Below are 8,702 nucleotides of genomic sequence, written 5' to 3'. Positions count from 1 at the left end.
GCCACATTTCAGGCTTCAAACATAAAGATATAAAACTGTATTTTTTTGTGAAGAATCAACAACAAGTGGGACACAATCATGAAGTGGAACGACATTTATTGGATATTTCAAACTTTTTTAACAAATCAAAAACTGAAAAATTGGGCGTGCAAAATTATTCAGCCCCCTTAAGTTAATACTTTGTAGAGCCACCTTTTGCTGCGATTACAGCTGTAAGTCGCTTGGGGTATGTCTCTATCAGTTTTGCACATCGAGAGACTGACATTTTTTCCCATTCCTCCTTGCAAAACAGCTCAAGCTCAGTGAGGTTGGATGGAGAGCATTTGTGAACAGCAGTTTTCAGTTCTTTCCACAGATTCTCGATTGGATTCAGGTCTGGACTTTGACTTGGCCATTCTAACACCTGGATATGCTTATTTTTGAACCATTCCATTGTAGATTTTGCTTTATGTTTTGGATCATTGTCTTGTTGGAAGACAAATCTCCGTCCCAGTCTCAGGTCTTTTGCAGACTGTATTTGGCTCCATCCATCTCCCATCAATTTTAACCATCTTCCCTGTCCCTGCTGAAGAAAAGCAGGCCCAAACCATGATGCTGCCACCACCATGTTTGACAGTGGGGATGGTGTGTTCAGGGTGATGAGCTGTGTTGCTTTTACGCCAAACATAACATTTTGCATTGTTGCCAAAAAGTTCCATTTTGGTTTCATCTGACCAGAGCACCTTCTTCCACATGTTTGGTATGTCTCCCAGGTGGCTTGTGGCAAACTTTAAACAACACTTTTTATGGATATCTTTAAGAAATGGCTTTCTTCTTGCCACTCTTCCATAAAGGCCAGATTTGTGCAATATACGACTGATTGTTGTCCTATGGACAGAGTCTCCCACCTCAGCTGTAGATCTCTGCAGTTCATCCAGAGTGATCATGGGCCTCTTGGCTGCATCTCTGATCAGTCTTCTCCTTGTATGAGCTGAAAGTTTAGAGGGACGGCCAGGTCTTGGTAGATTTGCAGTGGTCTGATACTCCTTCCATTTCAATATTATCGCTTGCACAGTGCTCCTTGGGATGTTTAAAGCTTGGGAAATCTTTTTGTATCCAAATCCGGCTTTAAACTTCTTCACAACAGTATCTCGGACCTGCCTGGTGTGTTCCTTGTTCTTCATGATGCTCTCTGCGCTTTTAACGGACCTCTGAGACTATCACAGTGCAGGTGCATTTATACGGAGACTTGATTACACACAGGTGGATTGTATTTATCATCATTAGTCATTTAGGTCAACATTGGATCATTCAGAGATCCTCACTGAACTTCTGGAGAGAGTTTGCTGCACTGAAAGTAAAGGGGCTGAATAATTTTGCACGCCCAATTTTTCAGTTTTTGATTTGTTAAAAAGTTTGAAATATCCAATAAATGTCGTTCCACTTCATGATTGTGTCCCACTTGTTGTTGATTCTTCACAAAAAAATACAGTTTTATATCTTTATGTTTGAAGCCTGAAATGTGGCAAAAGGTCGCAAAGTTCAAGGGGGCCGAATACTTTCGCAAGGCACTGTAGACTACCATATAGCCCATATGGACTACCATATAGCCCATATGGACTACCATATAGACTATCATATAGCCCATATAGACTACCATATAGCCCATGTGGACTACCATATAGCCCATATAGACGACCATGTAGGCTATCTGATAGACTAACATATAGACCATATATACTACGAAATTGTCAGGGAAAGGGAGAGATAAGGTGTAAGAAGAGAGAGAGAAGAGGGAAAGAGAAAAGGGAGATAAAGGTGGGAGAGAGAAGAGTGAGAGAGAGGAGGGAGAGAAAGAAGGGAGAGAGGACAGGGAGATAAAGGTGAGAGAGAGGAGGGAGAGAGAGAAGAGAGAGCGAAAGGGGGAGACAGAAGAGAGAGAGGAAGGAGGGGATTCTGAAAATATTAAGACCCCTTGAATTTTTCCCCACTTTGTTACATTACAGCCTTATTCTAAAATTGATTAGATTATTTTCCCCCCTCATCAATCTACACACAATACCCCATAATGACATCACAATACCCCATAATGACATCACAATACCCCATAATGACATCACAATACCCCATAATGACATCACAATACCCCATAATGACATCACAATACCCCATAATGACATCACAATACCCCATAATGACATCACAATACCCCATAATGACATCACAATACCCCATAATGACATCACAATACCCCATAATGACATCACAATACCCATAATGACATCACAATACCCCATAATGACATCACAATACCCCATGACAAAGCAATAACAGCTTTTAGAAGTGTTTGCAAATGTATTTAAAAAAAAATGAAATATCACATTTAAATTCAGTACCAGTCAAAGGTTTGGACACACCTACTCATTCACGTTTAAAAAAAAACTATTTTCTGCATTGTAGAATAATAGTGAAGACATCAAAACTACAAAATAACACATGGAATCATGCTGTCACCAAAGAAAGTGTTAAACAAATCAAAATTAATTTTATCTTTGAGATTCTTCATATTAGCCACCCTTTGCCTTGATGACAGCTTTGCACACTCTTGGCATTCTCTCAACCAGCTTCATGAGATAGTCACCTGGAATGCATTTCAATTAACAGGTGAGCCTTGTTAAAACTTCTTATGGACCGGACCCCTTTTTTCCAATTTTTGCCTAAAATTACATACTCAAATCTAACTGACTGTAGCTCAGGACCTGAAGCAAGGATATGCATATTCTTGATACCATTTGAAAGGAAACACTTTGAAGTTTGTGAAAGTAAAGTAGGAGAATATAACACATTAGATCTGGTAAAAGATAATACAAAAAAAAATGCATCTTTTAAATGCAAAAGAAAGGCCAATATTTGACTTAGGAATCTGTGCGCCGTTTTTGACTGATTCAATGAACCATTGCATTTCTGTTCAAAATGTTGTATCAAGACTGCTCAAATGTGCCTATTTGGTTTATTAATACATTTTCAAGTTCATAACTGTGCACTCTCCTCAAACAATAGCATGGTATGTTTTCGGAATTCAGCCATGATTACTACAAGTTTAGATAACTGTCGAGACTTAAAAATGGTTTGCTGACATGGCTAATTGAGTGACTGTCAGTGACTGACATAACAAGAGAAACTGCTGATGCACAACCAAATTTCCACCTTATTTATTTGACTATTTTACGACAGATTTCGAGTGGCTGTGGCCCCATAGCGGCCGAAAGCCCTAAGCGACTTCTTATGTTGCTTATGGTTGGAGCCGGCCCTGTCTTTATGTGTCTCTGTTGTGTCAGACCAGGTGAGCCCATCATGCGTGAAGTAAATGAGCTCTATATTTCTGCTTTACTCCTCCATGTCTCCTTATGGGTGTATACGTTTCCCCTGCCCCGTCTCAAGCCCTGATGGCAACATCTAGTTGTGGGGATCAGTGGCTGTGAGCACCATCCTGCTGCCTGTCTGCAGCCTGAATGGGGAAGGTTAATGAGATAGTCCACAGGCGCGAGAAGAGAAGCGCCTCACAGCATCAATGCTAATCAGTTAGCATGGTTTAGAATAATTCAGCTATCCAGGGAGAGTTATGAGAGGCTGGAGGAGTCAGTGTGATGAGAGGGTATGCAGATCAGATTCAGCAAGGCCCTGAGATAATAGAATATATCAATATTACCGAATATCAATGCCACTCCAGATGAGTTAGAACTAGGTTATAATCATGACCCCTGAACAATAAGAAGTAAAGGAACTGATCAGCTACTTTATTTATGATGATATCAACACAGCATACTGAATATACACTCACCGGACAGTTTATTAGGTACACACATCTAGTACCCGGTCGGACCCCCCCATTTTCCTCCAGAACAACCTGAATTCTTAGGGGAGTGGATTTTACAAGGTGTCAGAGACGTTCCACAGGGATGTGGGTCCATGTTGACGTGATGGTATCACGCAGTCGCCGCAGATTGAGCAGCGCTACATTCCGACAGCTCGTCCCATCTCATCCCAAACATGCTTCAATTTGGTTCGGTCAGCAACACTGTTTAGATACGCTGTGGCATTCTGTCGTTGCTCACCTGGTATCAAGGGACCTAACGTGTACCAGGAAAACATTCTCCACACCAGTACACCAACCTGTACCGCTGCTAAGACAAATCCTGACGCAACAGGAACTGGGATTCTTTGGACCAGGTAATGTTTTTCCACTCCTCATTTGTCCAGTGTTGGTGATCGCGTTCCCATTGGAGCAGCTTCTTCTTGTTTTTAGCTGATAGGAGTGGAACCTGGTGTGGTCGTCTGCTGCAATAGCCCTGACAAGGATCGACGAGTTGTGCGTTTTGAGATGCCATCCTTCACACCACCGTTAGAGACAAATTATGATCTGAAATGTGGTCGGAGACGCTACGTATGGAGGGTGTGATGCGTAGCCTTTGGAGGCATTGCAGAGGCCTAATTGAGATCCGTACCGCATTGCTGTGTTGTTGTAACAACATGGAGGGCTCCGAATAGCTCCGAATAGCTCCGAATTGACATGATTGGTCGACTGTGAAACAAAACATTCATATTGTGATTTTTCAGGGTGTGCCTTAGCACCCTCAGCACCTTCATCACCCCTACTTTCTGAATACACCACTCTATAAAACACACCTGTCTCTCTAACCTGCTCTGAGGTGAGAGTGGAACTGAGTAGCAGTATAACTAACACCTATGTTACTCTCCTTACTGCTTGGTAGACTGAGCACTACGCTCTTACTGTGAGGGAGCACTGTGAGGACATACTAAACTCTTACTGTGATGGAGCACTGTGAGGACATACTAGGCTCTTACTGTGATGGAGCACTGTGAGTACATGCTAGGCTCTTACTGCGAGGGAGCACTGTGAGGACATGCTAGGCTCTTACTGTGAGGGAGCACTGTGAGGACATACTAGGCTCTTACTGTGATGGAGCACTGTGAGGACATACTAGATTCTTACTGTGAGGGAGCACTATGAGGACATGCTAGGCTCTTACTGTGAGGGATCACTGTGAGGACATGCTCTTACTGTAAGGGAGCACTGTGAGGACATGCTAGGCTCTTACTGTGAGGGAGTACTGTGAGGACATGCTAGATTCTTACTGTAAGGGAGCACTGTGAGGACATGGTAGGCTTTTACAGTATGAGGGAGCACTGTGAGGACATGGTAGGCTTTTACAGTATGAGGGAGCACTATGAGGACATGGTAGGCTTTTACAGTATGAGGGAGTACTGTGAGGACATGGTAGGCTTTTACTGTGAGGGAGCACTGTGAGGACATGGTAGGCTTTTACAGTATGAGGGAGCACTGTGAGGACATGGTAGGCTTTTACAGTATGAGGGAGCACTGTGAGGACATGGTAGGCTTTTACAGTATGAGGGAGCACTGTGAGGACATGGTAGGCTTTTACAGTATGAGGGAGCACTGTGAGGACATGGTAGGCTTTTACAGTATGAGGGAGTACTGTGATGACATGGTAGGCTTTTACTGTGAGGGAGCACTGTGAGGACATGGTAGGCTTTTACAGTATGAGGGATCACTGTGAGGACATGGTAGGCTTTTACTGTGAGGGAGCACTGTGAGGACATGGTAGTCTTTTACAGTATGAGGGAGCACTGTGAGGACATGGTAGGCTTTTACAGTATGAGGGAGTACTGTGAGGACATGGTAGGCTTTTACTGTGAGGGAGCACTGTGAGGACATGGTAGGCTTTTACAGTATGAGGGAGCACTGTGAGGACATGCTCTTACTGTTTGAGGGAGCACTGTGAGGACATTCTAAACCTTTACTAATTCAGGGTTTTTACAGTCTGAGGGAGCACTGTGAGGACATCCTCTTACTCTGAGGGAGCACTGTGAGGACATCCTCTTACTCTTTGAGGGAGCACTGTGAGGACATGCTAGATTCTTATTGTGAGGGAGCACTGTGAGGACATGCTAGATTCTTATTGTGAGGGAGCACTGTGAGGACATGCTAGATTCTTATTGTGAGGGAGCACTGTGAGGACATGCTAGGCGTCTTACTGTGTGAGGGAACACTGTGAGGATATGATAGGCTCTTACTGTGTGAGGGAGTACTGTAAGAACATACTCTTAATGTATGAGTGAGCACTATAAGGACATGCTCTTACTGTATGAGGGAGCACTATAAGGACATGCTCTTACTGTGTGAGGGAGCACTATAAGGACATGCTCTTACTGTATGAGGGAGCACTATAAGGACATGCTCTTACTGTATGAGGGAGCACTATAAGGACATGCTCTTACTGTATGAGGGAGCACTATAAGGACATGCTCTTACTGTATGAGGGAGCACTATAAGGACATGCTCTTACTGTATGAGGGAGCACTATAAGGACATACTCTTACTGTATGAGGGAGCACTATAAGGACATGCTCTTACTGTGTGAGGGAGCACTATAAGGACATGCTCTTACTGTCTGAGGGAGCACTGTTACGACATGCAAGGCTCTTACTGTCCGAGGGAGCCCTGTGAGGACATGCTAGGCTCTTACTGTCTGAGGGAGCACTGTGAGGACATGCTAGGCTCTTACTGTCTGAGGGAGCACTGTGAGGACATGCTAGGCTCTTACTGTCTGAGGGAGCACTGTGAGGACATGCTAGGCTCTTACTGTCTGAGGGAGCACTGTGAGGACATGCTAGGCTCTTACTGTCTGAGGGAGCACTGTGAGGACATGCTAGGCTTTTACTGTCTGAGGGAGCACTGTGAAGACATGCTAGATTATTTCTGTGGGGGAGCACTGTGAGGACGTGCTAGGCTTTTACAGTATGAGGGAGCACTGTGAGGACATGGTAGGCTTTTACAGTATGAGGGAGTACTGTGATGACATGGTAGGCTTTTACTGTGAGGGAGCACTGTGAGGACATGGTAGGCTTTTACAGTATGAGGGAGCACTGTGAAGACATGGTAGGCTTTTACTGTGAGGGAGCACTGTGAGGACATGGTAGTCTTTTACAGTATGAGGGAGCACTGTGAGGACATGGTAGGCTTTTACAGTATGAGGGAGTACTGTGAGGACATGGTAGGCTTTTACTGTGAGGGAGCACTGTGAGGACATGGTAGGCTTTTACAGTATGAGGGAGCACTGTGAGGACATGCTCTTACTGTTTGAGGGAGCACTGTGAGGACATTCTAAACCTTTACTAATTCAGGGTTTTTACAGTCTGAGGGAGCACTGTGAGGACATCCTCTTACTCTGAGGGAGCACTGTGAGGACATCCTCTTACTCTTTGAGGGAGCACTGTGAGGACATGCTAGATTCTTATTGTGAGGGAGCACTGTGAGGACATGCTAGATTCTTATTGTGAGGGAGCACTGTGAGGACATGCTAGATTCTTATTGTGAGGGAGCACTGTGAGGACATGCTAGGCGTCTTACTGTGTGAGGGAACACTGTGAGGATATGATAGGCTCTTACTGTGTGAGGGAGTACTGTAAGAACATACTCTTAATGTATGAGTGAGCACTATAAGGACATGCTCTTACTGTATGAGGGAGCACTATAAGGACATGCTCTTACTGTGTGAGGGAGCACTATAAGGACATGCTCTTACTGTATGAGGGAGCACTATAAGGACATGCTCTTACTGTATGAGGGAGCACTATAAGGACATGCTCTTACTGTATGAGGGAGCACTATAAGGACATGCTCTTACTGTATGAGGGAGCACTATAAGGACATGCTCTTACTGTATGAGGGAGCACTATAAGGACATACTCTTACTGTATGAGGGAGCACTATAAGGACATGCTCTTACTGTGTGAGGGAGCACTATAAGGACATGCTCTTACTGTCTGAGGGAGCACTGTTACGACATGCAAGGCTCTTACTGTCCGAGGGAGCCCTGTGAGGACATGCTAGGCTCTTACTGTCTGAGGGAGCACTGTGAGGACATGCTAGGCTCTTACTGTCTGAGGGAGCACTGTGAGGACATGCTAGGCTCTTACTGTCTGAGGGAGCACTGTGAGGACATGCTAGGCTCTTACTGTCTGAGAGAGCACTGTGAGGACATGCTAGGCTCTTACTGTCTGAGGGAGCACTGTGAGGACATGCTAGGCTTTTACTGTCTGAGGGAGCACTGTGAAGACATGCTAGATTATTTCTGTGGGGGAGCACTGTGAGGACGTGCTAGGCTTTTACTGCTTGAGGGATTATGGTGAGGACATGCTCTTACTGTAAGGGAGCACTGTGAGGACATGCTAGGCTCTTACTGTGAGGGAGTACTGTGAGGACATGCTAGATTCTTACTGTAAGGGAGCACTGTGAGGACATGGTAGGCTTTTACTGTATGAGGGAGCACTGAGAGGACATGTTAGGCTTTTACAGTATGAGGGAGCACTGTGAGGACATGGTAGGCTTTTACAGTATGAGGGAGCACTGTGAGGACATGGTAGGCTTTTACTGTGAGGGAGCACTGTGAGGACATGGTAGGCTTTTACAGTATGAGGGAGCACTGTGAGGACATGGTAGGCTTTTACAGTATGAGGGAGCACTGTGAGGACATGGTAGGCTTTTACAGTATGAGGGAGCACTGTGAGGACATGGTAGGCTTTTACTGTGAGGGAGCACTGTGAGGACATGGTAGGCTTTTACAGTATGAGGGAGCACTGTGAGGACATGGTAGGCTTTTACAGTATGAGGGAGCACT

This window comes from Oncorhynchus kisutch, linkage group LG8 (assembly GCF_002021735.2).
Source record: "Oncorhynchus kisutch isolate 150728-3 linkage group LG8, Okis_V2, whole genome shotgun sequence".
Taxonomy (NCBI): Eukaryota; Metazoa; Chordata; class Actinopteri; order Salmoniformes; family Salmonidae; genus Oncorhynchus; species Oncorhynchus kisutch.
The sequence above is the reverse complement of the archived record's forward strand: the minus strand, read 5'-3'. Positions refer to the sequence as shown.